The sequence below is a fragment of the Patagioenas fasciata genome, chromosome 8 (assembly GCF_037038585.1).
Source record: "Patagioenas fasciata isolate bPatFas1 chromosome 8, bPatFas1.hap1, whole genome shotgun sequence".
Lineage (NCBI taxonomy): Eukaryota > Metazoa > Chordata > Aves > Columbiformes > Columbidae > Patagioenas > Patagioenas fasciata.
In genome coordinates, this window is record NC_092527.1 from 35,469,944 (window position 1) to 35,483,933 (window position 13,990).

The following is a 13,990-nucleotide window of genomic DNA, read 5'->3' on the forward strand; positions in this document are numbered from 1 at the left end:
AGGGAAGTCAAAAAAGATGCATAGAGGTTAAAGTCATTTTAGAATTTAGTGACCAAAGGCAAAGTTATCATCTTGGATTTTCAAAACTGTATTTTCTGTACATTTGCTCAACTAGCCCTGACAAGTGAAATAGATTTTTTTTCCTGATAGTGAATATCACCAAAATTGTAATATTACTGGAAGTTTCTCAAAAGGTTAGCGACTCTGTCAGTATTAATTTCTACAATCTCTGAGGTGAGAAGTTTAGGGTACAAAAAGTCTCCAGAAATTTATATTTGAGGTGAAAGAAGATCAAGAAAAAATGGAAGTGGTAGGAACTAGTGCTGTTAATGCCTTCAGAATTTGTCCTACAGAGAAAACAAAACTGACTATTCTCAGATATCAGCTTCATGTAGCAGTCTCTCTACTAAAGGTATGGTGTTACTTGGGGTTTTATTGTTTCTTTGTGGATTTTGTTGGGTTTTTGCTTGTGATTTTTTTGTTGGGTTTTTGTTTGGGATTTTTTTTGTTGGGTTTTTGGTGGGGTGGGATTGGTTTGCATTGTTGGGCTTTGGGCTGGGGGACAGACTGTGTGTTTTCATGGGCTTTTTTATTTGGCATGTTGTGTTGGATTTCTTTATTATGTGAGGGGGTGGCCAAGGTGATCGTTGGTTTGTTTACACGATTTCCTGAAGAGCTGCAAACACTTAAGGAAAAATAAATGCACAGAATACAATGCAAAATTATACCTTTAGTCGTAAAAACTATTCAATAAATATGGGATGAAAAGATATTTCTTGAGTCAGCAAGAACAGCTCCTTAATGAACAGATGCATTTTTATTTTGTTTAGGAAGAACCTTATGACAAGATGGATAATTTTCCTGTAATCCAGTTGATTATCAGCTGGAAACAGTGTTGAAAATCAAGACCTGTGCATTCTACTAAAATACCAGATAATCTCATTATGTGGCTTCTCTGCTACTGCTTCTGTAAAATTCTGATGGCAGCAGAATACCCACTGGGCACTGTACGCACCAGAGAAGTGAACACAACAGACCAGTCTGAAAGGCAACTCTGAAAGACGGCGTCGTAACTGATGTTACTTGCAGTTTCTTCCCTCCACGCCTTTCTGCGAGTGTTCATTACATCAACTCCAGCTCTATCTGTTAAATAAATTTTCCTGGTTTAATCATGTAGTGCACAGTTAAATCTACAGCACTTTCTTTAGATGGATAGTTACCTGCTGGTAACACCAGTAAAAAAGCTTTTACAATGGCATGCCTGCCTCTGTCCTGCAGTTTTACCAGCAGATGTAATTCAGTTGAAAAACAACAATGCATACTTTTAAATTATGAAGTTGAACTATATAGACTTCCTGGATGCTGTTTAAACTTGATCCTTACTCAGGTTATTTTACATGTAGCGGCATCCCAAATATTCCTGAATGAACTGTATCCTAACTTCGCAGTGAAAGTAACCAAATATAAAGGACTACACAATATTGTCCATCTGTGAGGGATATGAAGGTGGATTTGCCATTTTCTTTAAGCAGACACACCAAAGCCTTCTAATCTCAAACCCGTATTTTGTTTAAACAGAAAATAATTGATTAGACTGAGATTTCCTTTTTAGTAGAGAGAAAATTCATTTTAGCTGAGCGGGTCTGCCTAAATACAAGGTTTGAAAACAAGTCTTCTCACCACTACTGCATGGATGGAATAAGAGTCTTTTTTTTCCAAGTGGTTTCCTGATTTGAAAGAAGTTTACTCAGATTTTGCTGGAGCTACTGAAGTCTCTTTTGTCATGACCTCCAAAGCTTGCCTTTGGGTCTGTTCAAGCATTCAGAGAGAAGAGCTTCAGTGCTTCTGAGAAACCCTCAGCACCTGTCTCTCCAGCCCTTGCTGACTTCATCCTGCCTGCCTCACCATCCACTGCAGAAGCTTCTTGTTCCTCCTCCCTCTAGATGGCCAGGATGCAGGAGCCAGACTTAGGAGAAAACACAGGCATCTTCTCTGTTGTCCTGGGACACCTTTCTGACACTTGGCATAAAGTTTGAAACCAGCAATTAGCAGTTTCTTTGAAAAAAACGCAGGCTAAATAAGCACCTATTTTAATTTACACCTTGCTTCAATTTTACTTAATTTGAATCACACTAGCTCAGGTATTCCTGGACTGTGATGAGTAACTATTGGTCCACTATAACACGCTCCAGAGCACGAAGGTTAATCCATACTGTATCTATAAAGCACTTGAAAGGACAGTGTCCTGACCCTAGAAATGGTTAATGGCTCATCCTGTGATATAAATTGGAAGAGCATCCAGCACCCAAGATTGTCAAATGTCTATTTGGTTGCCATACCTGAAAATATTTCTCAAGCTGTACTTCTGAACACAGCAGTAGATGTACATATGAGTAATTGAGCCATGCAATTTATTTTATAAATGGCAAAAAGGCTGGGAATTTGCAGCCCCAAGTAAGGAAGTTTCTGGTGAACTTATTCTCATAGGAATTTCTGAGTTAACTTACAAAATAAAAACCTGCAGACAAAATGTCAAGATAAAATGTAAATCCTTCGTGATAAATTCAAAGCTGTAACAAATTACTTACGTGCTCACAGTGTGACCCCTCCACGTTTCTGACCTAGCTAACTATCCAGATCACTATTTATAAACAAAGTAATGCAAACTTCTCAAAAACATGAACAATAATGGCACTTTGCCAGAATGAAATGTACGCATGATGCTCCCAGAATTACAAAAATCGAAAGCAATTGTGATTAATATAATTATTTCTGAACTTGATTACATTCTACTCTGTCTAACGTGAGACTTGAGGTAGTCAGAGCATCCTGACAAATCCCGGCACAGCACATTTGAGTTCTTTTTCCTACTTTATGCATCAAGAAAAGGGAGTACAACTGAACTTCCAGGGATAGCTGACTGTGGAGGACCTCCTGGGCTGGCTGGCACCAAGCTCACAACCACCGCACATAACACCCTAGTCCTTCATATTGTAGATAACCACTGCTCCTGTCAGCAAGGCAAGGGGAAACAGAGCTCACCACATTCCTATAACTCTGGATATTTGTGGTAAACTCTGTGGTAGAGTCACTGTTAACAAACAGAACAATACCTCACGTAGTTTCATCTATGATGTGGTAACTCATGCACGCATTTAGTCTAGACCTGAACTATGACATCCTCATGAACAGAAACCTTTGTGTTTCCCTGGAATATATCCTTAGATCCTTGAGATGCAGATTTTGTCTTCGCAAACTGCTTAATCACAATTGCCTTCCAGTTTGGTCTTTACTACATATGTTGTAAATGCTTTGAAGCAGGTGCTACTTCTGCACTGTCACAGAGAGTTAGAAAGGAGGCTACAGCCTTGGCTAGAACTATAACATCAGAATCAAACAGTTTTGGTGAAAACATTTCGAGAGAGAGAACTTAATTCTAAATATCAGACTAAACTAGTAGGTGATGGCATATTAAATTATTTGCTTTTGGGGTAGTTAGCTGGGCCACAGTAGTTTTTGGAGACCTGTAGAACACAAGTGGAAGCAGAAGGAAGAAAGCCGTTCATCCCAGGGTATCGAGTTCCCTGCATCATCACAGTTTTAGCTGAAAATGCATACTTTGCGCTTTTTGGTGGAATATGTGAAAATGTCTAGATATTCGGCCTCATGCAGCCTTTTAGTTCCCATTCAGATAGAATACAGTTGCATTTTAATTGAATTCTCACATTTGGATGCTTAAACTTCTTCAAATTTTACTTGTTGAAAATGCTTACAGTCCTCTCATTATCACTAAATAGACTCCAGAGATAGATGATCAAAGTCACAGAATTGGCCGTACATTTCTATAACAACAGTAAATAAATTTCATCTTCAAGATGCAGATACCTGTGCAATACGAAAACTGAACTTCAGAGCTGCCTCTGTCTGCTGGAAAATGCAACACTCAAATTCAGCATCCTTTCTTTCTTCTCAAAACAATTTGGAATCCTTTTGTGTTGCTGCTCTTAATAATAAAAGCTTGTGTTATTGACAGCACTGCTTTCCTAATGGTTTGCCCAACTAAAATATATTGAAAAATGTGGTTTTTCCTTCATTGGTGGTATATTTAATAAATTCTTTAAAAAAATCTTCAATATGAACATCTTTTAGTGTAATTGTGGTCACTGTCTGCAGGTTATATATAACCACCAAAACAATGCTATTTCTTGTGACACTTTGCACCCTTTTGTAGAGCTTTAATAAAGATAATATTACAAATATCAAAATTTCATTCTTTCTACAATTTAAAGGAATATTATTCAACACATTTATGTGCTTTGTGGCAGTTGTACATGCCCACTTTTATTCTACTGTAAACAGACTAAATTAAAGTGATATACCAAACAAACTACAAATAGCGCAAATTTCAAAGTTATTGATTTCTGCCAGTGCTCACAGGCATTAAGCAATACTTTCTCAGACATCTGAAATAGTTCACTTCAGCAAAGAGACACTGTACTGAAGGAAAGATGAAAATGTGTTGACTGCCCAGTCAATATTAATTTAAAATTGAGGTTTAGAACTTTTTTTTAAAGAAAAAAAATTAACTTAATTTTTCAATCATCTTTTACCCCATGGAAAAACAAACAAACAAACAACAAGTAATCCCTGCAGGAAGATAATGTAATATTTTTTTCTTTACTCCTAGAGGAGTAACCAAAAGTGTTCTTCCTGCAGGATTTCCATAAATAACCACAAACTTTCTGTAAGATTTCCACATTATATGGAATGTCCCACTTGATCAATATTGACTAAAAATGTTTAAAAGAAGTGTCAAGCAGACAGAAGTTTCCCCTCAGTCTATTTAACTCCCTTGAACATCTTTAAGTGATAATTTCAACTATGAGGAGTCCCAAGTACATAAATCCTAAAGTGCAAGTGAAACATAATGGCTGAAGAGATCAGTTAAAAAAGACTTAGTCATGGTTCTGAATCCAGCCAAGATGTTGGTATCCAAGATCTTGTGACATATGGAGACAGAAACATGCTTACCAGAACATGAATACATGACAGGGAGGCCTAAATATGTCCAGCTGCTTACTTGGTGACCAAGGTGACAAGTACTGGTCAGACAGAGAGGGGACACTGACTCCCTGGCTGCTTTACTGAACATGGTTTGCAATGTTTGCCCAGACTTGGCCAGTAAATTTGGAATATGCCCAGAAATCTTCCAGTCACTGGGGACCGAAAAGGTCCTATTATACTTCGAGCTTTGTGATACAGAGCTAATAGAGTGGTCTTCACGGTGTGAAAAATTATGTGACTGGACTATGAGAGCTACCTGCTAAAGACTTTTTATTTTTTGAAACATTTGACTGGTACTTTTTTTTTTTTAATGAACACTGAAATATTGTACTGACTTCAATTATACATAGTAGAGCTCATTTTCCACGTTGTGGGTGAACTTTTAAATATAAATTACAGGGACGCTGAAAGGAGATGGCCAGATACACTGCTACTCAGGCTGAGGCGATCTGGGACATGTGCACAACATACCAGTGAAAGGACAAGAAAGTAACTAAATTCTGCCAACAGATACTGGCTTCTATTTAGGAGAAGGACTCTTTTTTTTTTTTTAATATCAGGAACCTAAAAGGCTTCCCAAATCCCGATTTAGGTATCAAAGTTTTCCTGTGGCATAAAAGGAAAACAAATTTCACAGAATCACAGAATGTCAGGAATTGGAAGGGACCTCAAAAGATGATCCAGTCCAATCCGCCTGCTGGAGCAGGAACACCCAGCTGAGGTTCCACAGGAAGGTGTCCAGGCGGGTTTGAATGTCTGCAGAGAAGGAGACTCCACAACAACCCTGGGCAGCCTGGGCCAGGCTCTGCCACCCTCACCTTTCTGATAACAATAACTTAGACGACAATAATAATGGGAAACTGGTAGGATAGAAGAGTATTATGTTACCTTAACTGCTAAAATGAAAACAATCTGACAGTTAACCTAAAATGACTCACCATAAACTTTTCAGCTTAAATTTAATCACACAATTTGTTGGAAAAAATATTTTCAGCTGGATTTATGTATCTAAATTGATAATAAAAAGAGTTTGTTTTATTTTATTGCTGATTCAGATGGTAACCAAAAGGGACTGAGAAACGGGGGAGTAACCATCCTCCGTCTATGAGGGGTCTGGATTTAGAAAGTCATGTATGCTGCGCAACCGCCAACTATTTCTTAAAAGGCTCCATGGCTTGTAGCACTGGGGTCCACAAAGACAATGATATAAAGAACAAAGAAAAACTCATTTGGTGATTTTGCTGTTTGCATGACTAGCAGATAACTAAGCATTTGCCTAATTCAAAGCAAATACCACACAAGGATTTTGGAGGACTGGCAAGTTATGAAACATTAGTTTTCTAAACATGTTTCGGGCCATCTCTTCACTAAAGGATATTTTATCTGAATATGTCAAGATAGGACTTGAGAAAATGGATACAGACTAGATTTGACCTGACTTATGAAATTGCTGTTTTACTTCTCTGACAAGAAATGTAAGAAGAGCGACAGACTGAGTAGCAGTAGAGTATACTGCCATTTAGTAATCCGTGTTTAAGGAAAAACTTCCAAACTCCAGCTTCCTGGTTTGCAAGAGATAAACCACACCACAGAACTGATACATCGAGATCACTGTACAGGTTATGAGAAATAAACTGCACAGTTTCAGAGTACACTTTTTCAGAATTCAAGAAAAAAAAGAAGCAGAGATAAATGGAGCGTCTTGGTTTTACTAGTGGCAAGAAAGATGTCAGCATAGCCACTACAAGCATAGTTATACCAATAATTCACATTGAATTACCTAGTAGATTCTTAATACCATTATGTCTTTCATGGCCTCTAGTCTGAGGATCCATATTTGGGTAAAAACCAATCTTTAGAACTAAGCATTATAAATACAGTACGTTTACATCCTTAACTACGACAGGTGAATTAGGACCCTAACTGCCATAGACTCCTTATACGTTTAATGAGATATAGCATTGTCACTTTAACTTTTCGAGTATTCCTTTTCAGGTAGCAGCAGTCAAGAAACCAAATTAGGAGAAAAAAAAATGTCTGCAGTTGCTCTAAAATGGACTTTATAAAGTCTGAAGAACCTCAGTCATTTAATAAAATGAGGCATCTGTATGTTACTGGAACACCTAAGCTAGAAAGCCCTGGAAATCCCACTTAACAAAGCATTATATCGTCTACATAGTTTAAAATATTCTTTGAACTAGAATCACCAGTTACATGACTTTTTCTGCTGTAAGGTCTCAGAAATATCTGGACCACAAAAATGATCAAGCTTTTCCTTTTCAAAACTTACCAATAAATGTGAAGTCTCCTTGACTGCTTCTTCTTCAGCTCCATGCTGAAGTTCTTATTCAGAGGAAATTCTTGAAAGATCTGAAGAAGCAAACGTAGAATCAAGCCTTGTAGCACACTGAAATAATGTCCTACATTATAATCACATCCCCTTGTACCTCAGGAGAATAAGGCTGAAAAACACCTGTGTGCCAGAGAACAGGACAAGACATTAAAGTCACAAAATTTCCTGACGAGCCACATCTGAGCGTTCTGCAAGAGCAGGAACTTCCCAAGGTAAAAATTCACATCCCATTCCAGGCAGTTGATATTGGAGAGGAAAGCAATACCCTCCCTAACCCCAGCCAATATGACTTAGGGGAAAAATTACCTCCTGATTACAATCAGGTGATCAGTTTAACCCTGAGCATGTAATCAAGTTATACCCAGTTAACACCTGAAATCCTAACGAACTGCCCCATTTTCACCTGCTACCAATCTTATAATTTAAGAAAGAGCAGTCCCTGTCTCCTATACTACACACCAGAAAGGAACATTAAAGTCCTGGTACATGCAGGAGAACTGGCACATGGACCCATTAAAAACATTCCTGTTCAGGGACCATGTAAGGAAAATACAAAAACAAGTTTCCCTTCAGACTTCTCTGGCAATGTCAGTAAGTATCCAAAGCATTACATCACAAACTTTTTATTCTGACTCATGATCACTTCACCATGTCACACACATCCCTTCATTAATTGGTAAATTTCCATCTGAAAGTAGTTCAGGTCCCTGCCTCCACGACCTTGTCTGGAAAGCAGCTCCAGAGCTTTGCACAGATTGCCAAGAACTTTATTTTAAATTCCCCATCTATTCATAATTGCTTGTATGTATCTGATCTTGAAATAGTGTTATCCGTTAACATAAAAGTCTTCTTCCCTCACATCTACCCCCACATGTACTTATAAAGATATAACCATATGCCCTTTCAAGCTTTGTTTTGCCAGATGAGCTATTTTCATCTCAGCTGAGAAAATAGGTACTCCTTTCCCCTGAACATCCCACTCTGCACCTGCTGTGAATCGATGTGGGTCATGAGAACTCTAAACAATATTCTGAGAGTTGTCTTACCAGTGTCTTGTAAAGTAATATTAACACTTTATTGTCTTAACTGAAAATCCTTCATCTAATCCACCCTGAAACTGCTTCATGGCTGCGACATAACGATGGCTCATAGTCACCATACAGCCAACTAATGTGTTAAACCTCTTCCTTTTCCTATCACCAAAAATTATCAAGACACCAGCTTATACTAAAAGGACATAATGTTAATACCCAAGCACCTGCTTCTGCTTTCTATACTATTTCGTTTCCATTTTGTCAGGCCATAAGGTCATTTATTTTTTCTGATATGCTAGCCCTATTCCAATTTCATGTCATCTCTTAATGCCGTATCTATTCTCCTGCTTTTACAAAGTTCAAAAATACTACTTAAATGAGTCCCAAGATCAGTTCTAGAAGAATTCTACTAGCAAAAACCTTTCATTTTGATATTTCCTTTTTTAACAGAACCCTCTTTTAATGTAACCCTTTACTCAGTTCCTCATCCACCCTACAATTCTTGCATTAAAGCACATCTTCTCCACTTTAAATAACTTCCCAAAAGGAATGATATGCCTTATTTTGATCAAGGTAGATTAGGTCTACTGCATTACTTTTCTCTGGGACAATTATCTTATCAAAGAAAGATATTAAGTTAGTGTGATATGATCTGCCCTTGATAAAACCATGTTGTAGTTTTTCCCACTTTCCATTTACCTTCACTTCCTTGAAAGACCTTGCTTGGTGTTGAGGTCAAACTACTATGCCTGCATTTTATTTGACCACCTCTTTTCCCTTCTATGAAAATAACTTTATTATTCTTTAGCTGTATTGAGCTACCCCTGGATTGAACAGATACATGTAAATCCCTGCAAATGTGTTCTGTGCAAATCAGCATTTGCGTTTGCAAATACTTTCAGTGCCCTGAAAGGAGTATTGTTCAACTCTATTCAGTCACAGTAAGGTGGGTATATTTAGCCGACAGCGCACTCATGGCAACTTCCATTGCTCTGTCTTCATTCCTTTAACCCCCTTTTTGCTATTCTTAGTCAGTATATTATCCCCGCTGAAAAAATGAGGCAAAGTATTCATTTACTTCTTCGGTCATACCTAGATTGTAGTTAATCTCCATTTAATTCCTGTTATTCTGTGTTTCCTTACTTCTTACTTCTGTTCTCTCTTTTACTAATGTGTTTGAAGAAACATTTCTTATTTGGTTTAATTGTGCAGCTCAGCAAAATTCTTGGCCATGCTGATATTTTTGTGTCACTCTTGGGAAGATCCATTATGAACTAGAAAAGGGTGTGGAAGACGATACTGAGAACACCAATACATTTCTATCCTACATTTTCTTCAGCACTCCCCAGAAAAGTGAATTGTGCCTTGAGGCATAATTACACCAACTTCAACAAGGACTATGGAGTATTAGCCACAATACAGAAAGAACTTACTAAACATTTAGGTGTGTTCATGCTGATAGGACCTCATCCTCTTCAGCTTATCAGTTGTAGGAAACATTCAAAGATATTTCTGAATTGCTAAAGCCTGTCTTAAAGAATTTCCAGAGAACTGGTAGGTTCCCAGAGAAATACAACAGACTAAACTCAGTATTTGTCTTTATTCGTTGGCAGAATTTTACACCGGAAAGGTTAAGCTTTAAGAAAGGTACTAGGAAAAATTATTGAACAATTAAACTGCAGCTACTGGGAAGAAAAATAAAGGTGTATAAACCACCCGTCAACCTTGGTTTATCATGAACAAATCACATCACACTATTTAACGTTCTCCCTGGTGTGGCAGCTGGCCAGAAGGATGAAAGTGAAGCAGTAAATGTGCTGTTCCTTGACTTTAATAAAGGCTTTTGATAGTGACACTGGATTTTCACGCTGTCTTATTTTCTCATAAGTAGACTATTTTCTAAATCCAAATTGCTGCAAAGTAGAAGGTCACAGTAAGCAAAGAGTCATCTCGTACCTATTTTCTGCTTACACTCCTTAGGATTCTACTGCTGGCCATTGTTACAGAGAAGCTGAGTACTCCTCTGGTCTGAGCCGGCATAACTGGGATCTGGATCTCCATAGATAATAGAATCATTTTGGTTGGAAGAGACTGTTAAGATCAGCAAGTCCAACCATAACCTAACTCTAGCACTAAACCATGCCCATAAGAGCCTCATACATACGTCTTTTAAACACTTCCAGGGGTGGTGACTTCCACATGATCTACAGTTGGAAAACTTGCTCTCAGTGAATAGCTTTCAAGTATTTACCCTTCAGGACTTCACAAAAGGGATCCCACAGAAGCCTGAGCCAGCTACAATTTTATTTAGTATTTTTAACATCTTGGAAGATGGAATAGAGAGTGTACTTATGTGTGCAACTTGATGTATAGTCTTGAGGAGGGGACCAAAGCTGGAGAAGGGGAAAGGAGACTGTTTTGGAGGAAAGAATCAGAATTCAGAATATTGTGACAAATGGGAAAAATTGTGTGGAATAGCCAGTAAGGACAAGAGCAACACGGTACATTTAATGACAGTAAATCTAATGCACACATGCAGGACAAGGAGTGTCTAGCCAAGAAGCTGCCCAGCAGAAAAGGATCTAAGAGCACCAAAGATGGAGCATATGGGGAAAGAAACAAAGACAAGAGGCTAAGAAAATACAACAGATGCAGAAAGGGTGGAGGAATAGGGTGTGTTTAGTCTAGATAATAAAGATGGGACAGAGAGAGCCACAATCAACAACAATTGCTTCTGAACTGTTATTTAAGCTATGTTGACTTCTGTTAGCAAAGAAGGAGGATAAAATCTCCATTAAGAGCAGCATAGTTATGTTTTGTTTTGTGGGGTTTTTTTTATTTTTTAAAAAAATAAAGAGGAACAGGTCAAAACATATGTGGGAATACACATGAAAACAATGTGTAATTCACTTTCATAAACTCTGCAGCCTCAACTATAGATAATAATTTTGTATTCAAAGAGCTTACTGAGGGTATTTTAAATATTCTGATTTCATTCTCAAAATAGGAAAAATGTAATTATTTTAAAGGAAGGAACATTTTTCCTATTTATTCTAATTCACTTTCCTTCTGTTATCTTCTTTTTGAAAAGACAAGCTGCAAAAAGACCAACCCACAAGAATTATTTACATACTTTTCACACAATCTGTGAATAGACATGTTTAATGCTTCTGAAAATAAGTCACTGTAATACAATGCAAATTATTAATTTATGAATGCGGCACAATTGATAATACAGGCTTACCGCATCTGTGATTTTCTACTCTACTTGAATTTAATGCTTTTATTATCCTGCCTATGCACCGAGTCAAGGCATATGTTTGCAGATGTGTGCCACGAAGCCTTTGAAAATTTCAGGATTGAAGACTGGTAATGCCCCAGAAGAATCAGTGGAAAGGAACATGGAAGGGATAGAAACACAGCTATAGGTTCTGGGCATTTTTATGTCCTCTTTAAAAATGATGAAATCACAGCATAACATCTGTATCAATAGGCTGTTCAGTTTATATAGTATTATTTATCATTGTTAAGTCTTCATTAAATATGTTTCCTCTGCACACAAAGGGCTGTACGGAAAACAGAGAGCACAGTTTTACAGAGATCCATCTATTAGATTGGATTTTGCAAAGCAGTTGATAAAATCTGCAGGTGACCATATTTTTTCCACAATATTCTGGAGGAAAGAAGTATTCTGAAGACTGTTCAAATTATTTTGAAGGTGTAGGGACAACAGCTTTTTTTCTGAATAAATAATTAGAATTAGTAAATTTCTTACAGAACAGTTTGTCACTAAAAAATACCATCTGGCTCAATTTTGGTGAGAGGCTTTATGAGACCATGCAGTTTCAATAGCTATGTTAAGAGCAGGATATATGTTTTAGTCAAACTAATATAGATGTTCCATGAACAGGCAGTACTGCCTCGGTTTGGGCACTTACATGGAATGCGGAATAATCCCTACCGCTGCCTAAATTCAGGCCATAGGGATGTATCCAAGTCTTCCAAATGTCTAAGGAAACTGTCATATTTTTAAGCAGGAACGTGGATGGAGCCATAAAATTAATCTTATGCAAACTATTAGCAGAGAAACCTAAAAGTGCAACAGACAACCCTTGGTTGAGAGTTATTTTCAGCGTGCAGAGAAACTCATTTGACTTTAATGCATACAGCAAAAGTATAGCAGTTATCTAATCTAGCACTAAATAATGTTCCTGTTGTGAATAAAGAAAATAGAGAAGTTTAATTTCAGTCATCTATCATTATTTTTCCTGTAATTGCAGCATCAAGTAAAAATAAAGCTTAAAGAACAAATGTGAACATGTTAAAGTTTTCTGATATATTTTAGAGGAAAGAATGACAGCTGCTCATCTAGTAATTTAGCAGCATTGTATATGAACTTCTGAGAATCAACTGAAATTTTTAAAAGAGGTTGGTTTGGTTTTCTTTGATGAACTAACTGTAAAATTATTACTTTCTATGTTTCAGTGTTCATTAGGATTTTTCTGTGATTAAGATCAAATTTATGTGACAAAAAGAGATAAGCTAGCACACTGGCGTTATATGGTTATAGGAAACACACCATACTTAATTGATTAAAATGAAGTGTTTTCAACAGATTGTTTAGTGCATTTCAATCCAAGACTACATCTATTGCATGAAAGTCCCGGTCCTCAAAATATTTCTTTAACAGTCCTTTCTTCAGAAGATTTATTGCCACCCATCTTCTCATAGGACATTATAACATAATGGATAATTCATTTAAATTTCTGCTAATAAAAAAGCCGATCTCTTTTATAAATGCAAGATACGCATAATTAAAATCCAGAAAGCATTTTTCACTCTTTCTGTTGTGACTTCCACTGAGTACCAACTTAGTGATAAACAGTATCGATGTCAAGCAAACTGCAGTTTTCTGGCCAAAAACTTAAGAAAATTTACTATGGTAATGCAAAGCAAGGCAGTATTTTCTGCTCTTAGATGTACTCCAGATCTGAAAAATTCTTTCTCCATTAGAAAAGTTACTACCATTATGCCAAAATAAATAAGAGCTCTGATAAATGTTTCAAAATGAGAACATTTGTTGCTTATCCAAGTACTACAGAATAACAGAGGTTTAGGGTGGACTCGTAGATCTAGTAAAAGAGACAACTGAAATATATTTAAGATTCCAAAACACTACAGAGGAACCATGTGTATACCTATATAACAGCACAGTTACCAATCAGCAAAGAAAGCACGCGCTGTGTGATTATAACCGAAGACAATAGAAAACTTAGATTTAAAAATCTAAGAGAGTAATCTGCATTTGGAATCTAAAGGGATCCAATGAAGACTTTCCAGATGGAATTAAACAAAATCTTGGATATAAGACTCAAACGGAGATATCGCAATGCAAATAGCAGGCTCTGTCCTTATAAAGAACATCTGTTGTGAAGTTGTTTACATTCCTACCAAAATGGAAAAGAGTACAGCTAATTCTCTATTGCAGCCAGACGTGTCAGGGGAAGGACAAAGTTACTTCTTAGTGGTTTTTAATATG